Below are 13,919 nucleotides of genomic sequence, written 5' to 3'. Positions count from 1 at the left end.
AACACCCAGTGCTCCATGCAGTACGTGCCCTCCTTAATACCCATCACCGGGCTAACCCATCCCCCCACCCCCTCCCCTCTAAAACCCTCTTTGTTTCTCAGAGTCCATAGTCTCTCATGGTTCATCTCTCCCTCCGATTCCCACCCCCTTCATTTTTCCCTTCCTTCTCTTCATGTCCTCCATGCTATTCCTTATGTTCCACAAATAAGTGAAACCATATGATAACTGACTTTCTCTGCTTGACTTATTTCACGTAGCATAATCTCCTCCAGTCTCATCCATGTTGATGCAAAAGTTGGGTATTCATCCTTTCTGATGGCTGAGTAATATTCCATTGTACATATGGACCACATCTTCTTTACCCCATTCATCTATTGAAGGGCATCTCAGCTCTTTCCACAGTTTGGCTATTGTGGACATGGCTGCTATGAACATTGGGGTGCATATGGCCCTTCTTTTCTGTACATCTGTGTCTTTGGGGTAAATACCCAGTAGTGCAATTGCTGGGTCATAGGGTAGCTCTATTTTTTAAATTTTTGAGGAAACTCCACACTGTTTTCCAAAGTGGCTGTACCAACTTGCATTCCCACCAACAGTGTAAGAGGGTTCCCCTTTCTCCACAACCTCTCGAACATTTGTTGTTTCTTTCCCTGTCCACTTTTGCCTTTCTAACTGGTGTAAGGTCGTATCTCAATGTGGATTTGATTTGAATTTCCCTGATGGCTAATGATGATGAACACTTTTTTCATGTGTCTGTTAGCCATTTGTATGTCTTCTTCAGAGAAGCGTCTTTTCATATCCTCTGCCCACTTTTTGACTTGATTATTTGTTTTTTGGGTGTTGAGTTTGAGAAGCTCTTTATAGATCTTGGATACCAGCCCTTTATCTGTAGTGTCATTCGCAAATACCTTCTCCCATTCTGTGGGTTGCCTCTTTGTTTTGTTGACTGTTTCCTTTGCTGTGCAGAAGCTTTTTATCTTGATGAAGTCCCAAAAGTTGATTTTTGCTTTTGTTTCACTAGCTTTTGGAGATGTATCTTGAAAGAAGTTTCTGTGGCCGATGTCAAAGAGGTTACTGCCTATATTCTCCTCTAGGATTTTGATGGATTCCTGTCTCACATTGAGGTCTTTCATCCACCTTGAGTTTATCTTTGTGTATGGTGTTAGGGAATGGTCAAGTTTCATTCTTCTGCATGTGGCTGTCCAATTTTCCCAGCACCATTTATTGAAGAGACTGTCTTTTTTCCATTGCATGTTTTCTCCTGCTTTGTCAAAGATTATTTGACCATAGAGTTGAGGGTCCATATCTAGGTTTTCTATTCTGTTCCATTGGTCTATATGTCTGTTTTTGTGCCAGTACCATGCTGTCTTGGTGATCACAGCTTTGTAATATAGCTTGAAATCGGGCAATGTGATGCCCCCAGCTTTGTTTTTCTTTTTCAACATTTCCTTGGTGATTTGGGGTCTTTTCTGATTCCCACTGAGCCCACCTCCCGCCACAGGGGGCAGGGCAACTCTGCCCAAACAAGGTTGCCTGAGTAACAGCGCAGCAGGCCCCTCCTGCAGAAGACAGGCTGGGAAAACAAGAGGCCAGCAACCCTGAGGTCCCAAGAAAACAGGTGCATCTTGCTTGCGTTCTGGTCAATAATTTGGATTCTATACATTCTCTCAAACACCCATTAACAGAATGACTAGGAGGTGGAGCCCCCAAAATAGAAAAGACTCAGAGATTATGACTTATGCTGCAGATTTACAAATGGATGCAGATATAAACAAGATGTCGGAGAAGGAATTCAGGCTAGCAATTGTGAACACAATGGCTAGAATGGAGAAATCAATTAATGGCAACATAGGGTCTCTAAGGGCAAAAATAAATGAAAGCTGAATTGGCAGAACTTAAAAATGCTATCAGTGAGATCCAATCCAATCTAGATAATCTAACAGCCAGGGTAATTGAGGCAGAAGAACGAATAAGCGACCTGGAAGACAATATAATAGATGAAAAGGGAAAAGAGGAGGCCAGGGAAAAACAACTCAGAATCCATGAAAATAGAATCAGAGAAATAAGTGACACCATGAAGCGTTCCAATGTCAGAATAATTGGAAACCCGGAGGGGGTGGAGAGAGACAGAGGACTAGAAGATGTATTTGAGCAAATTGTAGCTGAGAACTTCCCTAATCTGGGGAATAAAACAAACATTCGCATCCTAGAGGCAGAGAGGACCCCTTCTAAGATCAAGGAAAACAGTCCAACACCCCAGCATATAATAGTAAAACTCGCAAATCATAGAACCAAGGAAACCATCTTAAGGGCAGTTAGGGGGAAGAGATTCCTTACATACACAGGGAGGAACATCAGAATAACGTCAGACCTATCCACAGAGACCTAGCAAGCCAGAAAGGCTTGGCAAGACATATTCAGGGTACTAAATGAGAAGAACATGCAGCCAAGAATACTTTATCTGGCAAGGCTTTCATTTAGAATGGATGGAGAGATGCAGAGCTTTCACAACTGGCAGAAACTGAAAGAATATGCGACGGCTATTTTTTTAAAAATCAGAAATCTTGCCCTTTAAACTATGTGAAATTCAAACTGAGTATTTTTATTTTATGAAAGAATTATATTTTTCAAAGTATGGGTTTTTTTGTTGTTGTTGTTTGATGGGTCCCAGAAAACACTAATAAAAACCACAGAGACCAGCCTGTAATTGTATGTTTCATGCTTCAACAAACTACCCAAAACTGGGCTCAGAGGAAATGCAGTTGGTCTACAGCAACAAAATGCATGCTATTCTTGCATATATTTATTCCATAAGCATTTATTGAACATCTACTATGTGCCAGGCACTTTCCTAGACACTAAACTATGTTAGAAAAATGAAGGAGATAAAAAAAAACCCTCTACTCTCATGAGGTTCATGTTTCATCGGATGGAAACAGACAAAAAACCAAAAACTAACAAGCAAATATCAGATATGTAGTAAGGAAATATAGAGCAAAGAGGACTGGAGAGTGCTGGGGTGTGTAGGGATGTATGCAAGTTTCACCGGGGATAAGGAGGAAACATTTCAGTGAAGACCCGAAAGATGTAAGGAAAGGAGCCATGCAGATAAGAGGGAATACCTTACTGAAGGGACCAGCAAGTGCAAAGGTCCTGAGGTTCCTGACATGTGTTCCTGACACGTCCAAGGAGCAGCGAGGAAGTCTATTTGCCAGAGGAGAATAAGCAATAGTAGGAAAGGATGTAAACGAGGTGCTAGATGACATAGAACACGGAGAACATTATGAAGGCTCCAGGTTTTCTTTTGAGTGAGGTGGGGAGCCACAGAGAAGTGACGCACTCTCACTTCTGCTTTAAAACAACCCCTATGGCTGTTGTGTTGAGAATGAATTGCAGGGAGACGTTCAATGCCGAACAAACATTCTTACTGAAGGATGAATAAAAGGAGGAAGAAAAGCTCACACTCACATCCAGGCTTCCCATACGATACTTAGCAAATATTTCAAGGCAGTAAGTGAGCTCTACCTGTTCATAACATATTTCTTCTGGGGCCCAGAAAGTCTCAGTCAGTTCTTAACTTCATAACCAATAATATGAAAATAATAATAGGTGAGCATTTGAGGAAGATCCACTGGTGCCAGGAACTGCGATATGTGCTTTACATACATTATTACATTTAATCCTCCCACAAGTCTCTGATACATAGATATGATCTCCAATTTTCCAATTAAGGAAACAAAGGTCAGAAAGGTTAAATGACTTTCTTAAGGTCACACGGCTAGAAATAAGCAGTAAAGCTGTCTTTGTACACCCAGACCTCAGTTCCCCAAAGCCCATTTTCCTAATCCCGATAATCTCTAGTTTATTGGGATGCTAATGTCACAACAGACATGCACACACAGTTTCATGGTTAAATATTTTGGAGTAATACTGAGTTAAGCAAAGTCTTACAGAGTTATTCTGTAGGAATTCTTAGAGCCTTTATGATGATGGTGTGCACTGTGAATCTGTAAGAGAGGGAAAAGTGTTCCCAACTTCCCAAACGTATGTAAAATGGACCTTTTCCATCAAGGCAGGCTTGATGAAAGTGGCACTCTTTAGACGCCCAGGGAAATGATGATATGTAGAGATTACTTCTCTGACTTAGGAAAAGCAGTATTTTCATGTTTGGGCCGAATTAATATGCTGATAATATTCATGCACATCACACTTGGCCAACTTTGAATATATTCTATTTCTTTCTCATTGAGAAGAAATTCCCTTGCTGCCCTGGGCGTTATTTATTTGCATCGATGCATTTCTCAGCAATCACAACGGACTTGGCCAAGTGACTCCTCTTGGGGAACTGTGAATCCTCCTGAATTTTAACGCTTTAGAACTATCTGTCCCAAACTATAGGCACTAGCCACATGTGGCTATTTAAGTTTCAATGAGTTCAAATTATATACATTAAAAATCGTGTTCCTTAATCACACCATCTGCATTCCAAGAGCTGCCCAGCCACGTATTACTATTGGCTCCAGTACTGGCTGATGCCCCCGTAGAACATTTTCATGATCAGAGAAAATCGACGGGACAGCAGTGCTCTAGAATCTGACTAGGAGGAGGGAGTAAGGGTGAAAAGGGTAGTGAGTAAAACTAACCCAGGCTGAAATAAGATCCAGGGAGCCTTAGAAACCAAAGGCGACCCTGAATTGTAGAGAACAATAAAAATAAAGATCCAAAGCAAATATCTTTACGTTTGCTGGATACGTGACAGTATCTGCGAGTGCAAACAAGTTTGATGCTGTCAGTGGAGACTTGGAGTGGGAGGATGTTATTATTCTTATCTGCAAACCCCACACATACCCTACAGTCATTAAAATGAGTGTTCCAAGGATGTGGCTTTCTGGTTGGGAATATTGGCATTGAGGGAAGATCACTGAAATGGGCAGGGAAATGAAAGTTTCTTAAGCAGGAATGGCTGGTTACTTCCACTGTCTGCCACAAATGACACGAATACCATTTTCTTCCTTTTTTTTCAAGACTCACTTCTTGAATCATTCATTTACCCATTGGCTCTTTCCTTACAAGTCAGTTCTCTTCTATTAACTAGCGTGATCTGGCCTCTGTTTACATCAAGTCACTGAAAATGCTCTGTTGAAGGTTACAGCCAAACTCATTGCTGCCTCGGGGACTTTGCTTTAGCTCTTCCCTTTGCCTAGAATGCACCTTTGAGCATCATGGGGCTGGCTACTTCCAGTCATGTGGACTTCAGTTCAAAAAGTCGCCTTTCCTAATCACGCTTAGAGCTGGAAGATCGTTTGGTGCAAACCCCTGTCCTAAGAGCACAGAGAGCTTAATGCATAGACCAAAGTCACACAGGCTTTTAGCTAGGAGGGGAAGCCAGGTTCCCTGTTTTCCTTTCATGAATCCTTACAAGTACAGGTTATGGGTTCTCATAATCACAGGGGTCTTCTGTTCCCCAACATGGGGACATCCTCAAGGAAGCTCCTTTTCCTCTGTCTCCATGGTGATGCCATGCAACTTTCTTATGCGGCTTCTTTGAATCCAGTCAACATCATCTCCCCTCTGGAGCCCAGCCAGGTCTGCGAAGAAAAACCACACTTCCTCGATGTTAGTGGAAGAGCAGATGAGACCGAGAGCTGCTCAGAAACCATAAATGCAAAGGTCCCTGGCACTGCTGAGGAGGGAGCATGGGAGAGTACAGAATCTAGTACAAGATCTGATGAATCATCAGCTTTCTGACTTCTCTCCTCAGCTTCACTGTGTGTGTGCGTGTGTGTGTGTGTGTGTGCGCGCGCACGCGTGCACCTTCCTTACTCTTACTCTATGTCTCTTTCAGAGTTCTCATTTCTTTCCCATACCTTTCCTTCCTCTTGCTCACCAGTCCCTTTCAGACTCCTTCTTGCTCCAAACCTGTCTTTCCAGGTTGCTGAAAGATGGAGGGCTGACAAGAGGACAGTCCTGGACCAGGAATGGTGTCACCTCCCTGAAAGCCTCAGTGGTGACAATAACAAATGGTATTTACCTAAGAGTTACTAACACATCAACTGTTCTCCCCTTGACTGTTTAGTCATGTCATTCAGCATTAATGGACTTTTCCAATAGCAAACAGAAAGAGAAGAAGGAAAACAAACAGTGTATTCACACTTGATACGAGTCAGTGATCCCTGCCAAAGCTGTGAAAACAGAGGCGATCTCTTAAGTTTGACCAGAGGACACGTCTCACCTGAATGGGGTTACATAGGATTCTGGGTCCATGTTGGACTTCCCACTGAGCTCCCCGGTGAGAGGGAGAGCAAGAAGTAAAGGATGTGGCAGCATGGCACACAGGAAACAACTGAAGTACTTTGTTTCCAGCTACATAATGATTACAGCCAAGGTGCCAGGCACTGTACCAGGTGCTGTCCCAGAGCACAAGACGGACTCAAGGCAAGATCAAGTGACTGGTCCCAGTTCACACCACAGATTAGTGTGAGAGCCCACGTCACTTCCAGTTCTACTCTACTCTGCTGTCTCCATCAATGTCCATGTTTTCTTTAGGAAGGAGATATCCTTAACTCACTGGGACTGGAAAACAGGCTAACAGAATAAAAAGCATAGGCTTTTGAGTTGCAACAATTCCAGCTCCAAATTTCATTCCTTCTCCTATAAGCTGGGTGACTTTGGCCAGTTGACTTAAACTCTCTCTTTAAAGCTCAACTTCCTCATAAACGAGCAGGAGTTCCTAAGCTGGAGCTTATGCTTTATGGGGGAGACAGCCAAATAATTGGGTATTACATTGCAGGGTGGTCAATGATAGGAAAATGCAGGAAGGGATCTGGTCATGGCTCCATCACCAACTAGCCATGGCCCTTCAGAAAGTTTCTTAAACCCTCTTGCTTTGGTTTCTTCATTTGTAAATTGGCAGTTTGGACTAGATCATCTCCAGAGTCGTTCCAAATAGAAAGTTCCAGGAATTTATGGAAATAAGTTTGAGTCTAGTCCAAATATAATTTAAATGTTTATGATTCTGCCCCAGGGTGGGTTGGGTTGTTAAAGTGAACATGGAGGTGTCTCTGGCGGTTTTACAGGACTGTGGAAGTGGGAGAGGAGTAGAGACAAAGCAGCAGAGTCTGGATCCCTGGACATATGTAGCCAGTTTCAGCGGAAGCATCCTTCCAGATCTAAGAACCGTGTCTCCACCTGGTGAGGCTGCTCCCTGGGGAAATGGTTCATCGGTGACAGTGATGGCTGATACTTATTTAGTGCTTCCTGTGTCAAGCAAAGTACCATACACTGTACTTATATGATCTCATTTAATCCTATGAGGTAGGTAATATCATTATTACCATCTTTCCCTTCAGCTGAGGTTACTGAGGACCAGAAGGATTAGACCATTTGCCAAGTGGCGGAATTAGGATGTGAACCTAGCTCCCAAGCAATGCTGTTTCTATCACACGAATTCCTCAACTACTAAAGGAAGCACCGCCTGAGGTTTCAACAGCTGAATGAAGTCCCTTCTTTGACAGGCTTTCTTAGAAACAAGAAGTAGAATTTTGCTAAAAGTGCAAGAAATAACCAGGTCCCTGAGGCATTGAGAACAATTTGAAATTCAAAACTCACAAGAATATCACCTTTTCTTGAGTCTGATCGATCCCACTAATGCTAATGGTGGAACCACAGATTGGACTCCCAGGGAAGCATGTGTTCCATGTCCACAAACAGTGTTAGTTTCAGAGAATATGTGTGTGCTGTGTGAGTGGTGCTGAGTAAGGGATACAGGGTAATGGAGAAGAGAGGTAATTTCTGATCCCGACCACTTTCAAAGCCTTCACAAGAATGGGATTTAATTGGGCAGAGAAAGTATTTTCATTTTTAATAAAACTTTAAAAAATGATGTTTAATCATTATATATATACATACTATATATATGTAGTAAGAAAGTTAAAAAAAACCCCTCAAATTCCAACACTCAAAATAGCCAGTGTACACATTTGGTAGACACCATTCCATTCTGGGTCTCTAGAATAATAAAAATACAGAGGGATTGAGAGCTGGAAACTAGGAGGGTGGAGGATATGGGTGAAAACGAGACTTTTCACTGTAAAACTTTATATCTGAACCATATTAATGTATTAGCTACTCAATTAAAAAATAGGTGTGTAGATAGAATTTTATAAAAATGTGATCTTAAACATTATTTAACAATAAAAAATCATTCCATTTGACTTGAACTCAATTTGAAGAAAAAGAAATAGAAAGGATTTCTGAATTCAAATAAATGTTTCTTTAATATGAAATATATTTAGTTCAAAAAGACACTTCTAAGTTCATGACAATAAAGTAAGAATATTGATCTTGGAGTGATTATACTTTCTAAAGGTACATGTTTCCATTTTAGATGGGATTGATTGACTCCTTATTCTGAAAGATGATAAAATTAACGTGTTGTCCCTCATATTTCCTTTCTCCCACTTACTGATTCAAGTTAGTGTTTTTTCATTTTCCTATTGCTGAGGATTACTTTTATTCTTTTTGATAAAATCAAAACCCAGATTCCAAAGTTATCTAGTCTTAGATCTAAATTTAAGTGTGTTAAATGTTTGCCACCAGTCCTTCTACTTTGGTTACCCTTTTGTATTTATTTCTTTATTTGGATTCACCTCTCAGATGTCTGGATTTCATAATGTAATGGATTCCTACGAATCCATCTTGTGTATATTCTTCTCTCTTTCTGATAGTTCTTGGTTTCCACTGGGGATCCATGTTGTTCTGAGGAAACTAGCTTTTCCTTGAGCTCCAGGTATGGAGCCCATGACCCAGGCTGAGCAAATCAGAGTATTCTGTATCCTTGATGAGGGTTATCTCTATGACCTAAGCTAGTGCACTCAGTGAATCTCAGGAGATTTTTCTGGGAAAGTGGGGATTAAAACTCTCTTCCTCAGGATTGTGTGATATGAGGATATGAATCATAGAACTATAGCAACTATTTTTTTCCTTCCATAAGGGAAGTTAGCCTGAAGATAAAGTCACTACAGTGAGGAGGGGCAGAACAAACCAAATTTCGGAGAACTGATACTGAACCCCTGACCATATCATGGACTCTGGATTGGGCTGCACCTGAAGCCCTCCTACCATTGGACTTCAGTTACGGGAGCGTAAGTTCTTCTTTTAGATTTCTGATTTTTCTGTTGATTGCAAAATGAAGAGTACTAGTTAATGCAACTGTGAAGATAGCTGGTGACAACAACTAATGGAAAGAGCATTCCTTTAAAGGAAATGGCATGAACAAAGCTTCAGAGGCCAGAGAACAGACAGCATGTGGTTTAGTCTTTGGAAGCTTAGTTTTTCTCAAATTATAAGGGAGCTTATTCTTGTTAAAGAGGAGTAGAACCTTGGACTGAAGACTTGCCTATCACAGTATATTTCCTTATAGGAAAATCTTTTCTTAAAAAAAAAAAAGATTGATGTATTCATTTTAGTGAGAGAGAGAGCGAGTAAGCGCAAGTGGGGGGGGGGGCAAAGGGAGAGGGAGAGAGAATCCTTAAGCAGACTCCCCGCTTAGTATGGAGCCTGACATAGGGCTGGATCCCACAATCCTGAGATAATGACCTGAGGTGAAAGCAAGAGTCAGACCCTTAACTGACTGAGCCACCCAGGCGCCCCTCCTTATAGGAAGATCTTACCTGGTGCTGAGAAAATGTAAAGGAGCCAAGAAGAACCTGGTGGGGGAGTGGGGAAATGGGGGAAAGGAATTGTCCTGGCAAATAGATGAAGCTCATTTCATTCTCTTGTGGAATGTTATTAGGCATTGGTTACAGTTCAGTCCTGGGACAAATAGAGACAAAATCCTGAGTAAGAGCAACCTTAACTCATACTAATGAAGGTGACAACTTTTTATCAGAAATTCTGATTGCAGTTTGTCTATCTACAGGACAAAGTCCTGTTTTGTAACCTCCTGAAAGAGTACAACTTTGGAGCCACTGATCTCTAATCTGGTTGGAACTATGAGCCAGGACAACTGCAGGATGTGGGTGACTGTGCAAGATCCCTACTGCCCCTAAACTGACCTGCATAATGGAGAAGATTGCCTTTGGAAATATTTGACTTGGGGAATTTCAATAACAATCTCTGATTCTTAGAGAGGCAGTATATTATAGTACTTAAACACTAGGCTCCAAGGTCAGATTGCTTGAGTTTGAATCCTGGCTCAAGCATGATCCTAAAATCCCATTTAACCTGTAAAATAACTCTATGTGGTATTAGTATTCCCATTGTACAGATTAAAAAGTGAGGTTTGAAAATTTTGTGATGTTACCAAATTCATACAATTAGTTAGTGGCAGAGATAGGATATAAACCAGGGTCAATCTGGCTTCAAAGTCCTTATTTTTATCCCTCAACTACCTTTTATCACTTCTGTTAGGAGATGCCACCCATAAGCTCACTGTTGCAGGGAGAATACCTTTTTCTGATTTTTCTAGAGCAAGGAATGGGAGCCTAAAAGGTTGGGTCATTTCTCAAGCAGATAAGAGTTGGGGAAACAATTACCAGTTTCTCCACTTTCTGCCTCTCTCACCTCTATTCTATTCCATACACCACTACCAGGAAACTCTATGTAATATGCAGTTCCAGTCATGCAATCACTGGGCATTAACATCTCCAAAATCTTACCATTATTGGGGCACCTGGGTGGCTCAGTTGGTTAGGCATCTGTCGTCAGCTCAGGTCATGATCCCGGGGTCCTGGGATCAAGCCCCATGTCTGAGCTCCCTACTATGTGGGGAGCCTGCTTCTGCTTCTCCCTCTCCCTTTGCCCCTCCCTACCCCTGCCTGCTTGTGTTCTCTCTCTCTCAAATAAATAAATAAGATCTTTTAAAAAAATCTTCCCATTATCTACAAATCAAACTCTGACTGCATATTTCCATTCTTACCCTCCATAAAAATAAAATAAAATTATGGTCCAACTTTTCAAATTTTAAATACACTACAGATTTCTACTTTCAGCTATAATACAGTAGATTACAGCAGGAGGACTAGAAAGGTTGGAAGACATTGAGAGCTCCTAAGGCAACCAGGATTTGAGGAGACAAAGTCCCAAGGAAGACGGAATCATGGGAGGTCAGTTGACATTTTGAGTGACTTTCTAATCTCAGGTCGTTTTTCAATTTTGGATTTGAGACAAAAAGCCCAGGTGGGAGGCATCTACCAAGAGGCAGAGAAACTGTAGAAGTTTCGATAGTCTTGTAGGGCTGGTGAGACAAAAAGCTGATGCTTAAAGAATTAAGATAACAATGACAAGAGAGGGCTGGAGAACTAATCCCAACACTCCATTGGATTCCCCACCCCTCACAATTTGCCAAATTCTAAAACTGCTTATGGTAAGAGATGAATAAACCTAGGCTCTGAAAAGCAGAATGGAATGTTGTTAGTGTCATAATGCTAAAGGGCAAAGGATTAGGATTCAGGACCAAGCAGGTGGAACAATATCCAATAAACATCTGAAGGCTTTATTGGGAATTCCAGAAGGTGGAATTTACCCAAAATGGTGAATTCTTGCCATAATTGCAAATCTACTTCAAATCAACTAAGTACTTGATTGGTGGAAGTTGATAGCCCCTCATTTGTCTGACTCACAAAGGAAAGAGTGAAGCTTTTCAAGAGGAAAATAACATTATTCAATGTCTTGACAGTTTTTCATACATACTTCAATGAAACATTACTAAGACCAAATGACAAAAACCTCGAAAAAAACTAGACAATAGAAAATACGTATGGAGGCAGTAAATAGGTCTAAAAACTGTATAATTGGAGTGCCAGAATGAGAGAAGAAAGAATGAACCAAAGCAACACTGAAGAGGTAATGGGCAAGAATTTTCCAAAATGGATGAAACCCATAGTTTCAGTGATTCCTGCAAACTCTGAAGAAAGACTCAAAAGAAAACCACACCGAGGCTTTCACTGTTACGCTCTGAAAAACAAAAAAGAAAGGCAAGAGACAAAGAGAAAAATCTTAAAAGTAAGCAGAGAAAAAAATTAGTTCCATGACTTTTCTTAAGAAATAATGGAAGCCAGAAGACTTTGGAATGGAATAGCTTCTATAAAGTTCTGAAAAAGTCTTCCAAATTAAAATTCTGTACCCATCAAAAATATCCTTCAAATGTTAAAGCCAAATAATGACTTTCCAAACAAACAAAAATAACTAGAATGAGTTACTAACAGACCTACAGTAAAATTAATACTAAATGGAGTTCTTTGGGAAGAAGAAAAACTATCCTAGTTTGGAAAGGACTTTAAAAGACCATCTGGACCTTTCCTCTGTCTCTGGGAGCACAAAACTCTCTGCTCTTCAGGTGCTCAGAGCCTAGTGGTAATCTGTATAAGGTCTGCACATTGCCTGACACAGGGTGCCCACTCAGTAAATGAAAGGGATTAATTGCACTATCACTAGATTTCATCTAAAATCTTTACCTTTCTGTTCTTGTTGGATGAAGGACAACAAAAAAGTTTCTTTGTTCAGACAAATAAAGTCTTAGAATTCTACAGTGTCTAAATTGGAAGGGTAATAGTCTGGTTCACTGCCTTAGAGCAAAGGGATTGAGGATTGTATCACCTTGTGGTAGCCAGCCTCTAAGATGGCCTCCCAGTGATTCCCATTACCTGGTATTCACATCCTTGTATATTCTGCTCCATCCATGTACCAGGTTTGGTCTGTGGGAGCAATAGAATATGGCAGAGTAATGGTATGTCACTTCTAACGTTAGACTATAGAAGAGATCAAGACTTCCATCCTGGGCATTCTCTTTCAGATTATTTGCTCTAAAAGAAGTCAGCTGCCATGTCATGACCAGCTTCACAGAGAGGCCTTCATGGGGAGAAACTGAGGTCTCCAGACAATGGCCACATCAATGAGCTTGGAAGTGAATCCTTTGGCCCCAACTAGGATTTCAGATGATTAAAGCCCTGGCTGACAGCTTGACTACAATGTCGTGAGAGATTGTGAACCAGACCTACCCAACTAACCAGCTCTTAGAGTCCTGATCCTCAAAAACTGTGTGAGAATATAAATGTTTCTTATTTTAAGATGCTAAATATTAGAGTAATACAGCAATAGATACTAATATACCCCTTAAACATGTTTAATAAATATTTGTGGAATAATTTAATGCACCTGTATTTGGTTTCTCATCCTAAATTCAACATACTGAGTAACTTTCCCAAGATCCCACACTTGCCTCTTCCATACCAATGAGTCATCTTTTTGTTTCTTGATCATGGCATTTCCTCATCTTTTTCTTCTTTTCTTTCTCCTGCTCACATCCTGTCTTCAGCCAGATGGGGCAAGATGGTTAGACTGTGGGTCACTTGACTCAGGTTGGTACTTCTCCACTGCAATGACTGGACCTGTTCTCCTTAAGGGAATAATCCTGACCTTATTATGCATCCAGAAGCTATGGGAATTATTTCCCTCCAGGCTTGTTTTCATTACAAATTTCAATACATTAATAGAAAATTTATATCTGAGCTCCTGAAGGAAGCATCATTTTATAAAATTATTCCATTCCAAAAAAAAATTTAAAAAAATAAAATTATTCCATTCCGATCTTCATATTTCTTTCCAGAGGGTAGGCTGGGGTGAAAGAGACACTTGTGGGAAAGGAAAAAAAGCTTTTCAAGTCATCCCATTATACGAGGACCTGGGCAAAATCAAGGAAGAGGCTGATAATGAATCCCAGGGTCAAGCCAGATCAAGAAAAAATACAGGCCTATTGAGAAAACCTGTGTGAGAAGCCTCTGGTGTTTTTCCTTCTTCAACAAGAACCAGGATAGGGAGTCCCAGAGTTCAGGACTCAAAGCTGCTGTGTTGTCATAATTTGCCACATTGAGAAGAGTTTGGAAATTTCCTGTGTGTGTGTGTGTGTGTGTGTGTGTACA

The sequence above is a fragment of the Eumetopias jubatus genome, unplaced genomic scaffold (assembly GCF_037043125.1).
Source record: "Eumetopias jubatus isolate StellerSeaLion01/CBP00866 unplaced genomic scaffold, mEumJub1_p1.0 scaffold_13, whole genome shotgun sequence".
In the NCBI taxonomy this organism is placed as follows: Eukaryota; Metazoa; Chordata; class Mammalia; order Carnivora; family Otariidae; genus Eumetopias; species Eumetopias jubatus.
The sequence above is the reverse complement of the archived record's forward strand: the minus strand, read 5'-3'. Positions refer to the sequence as shown.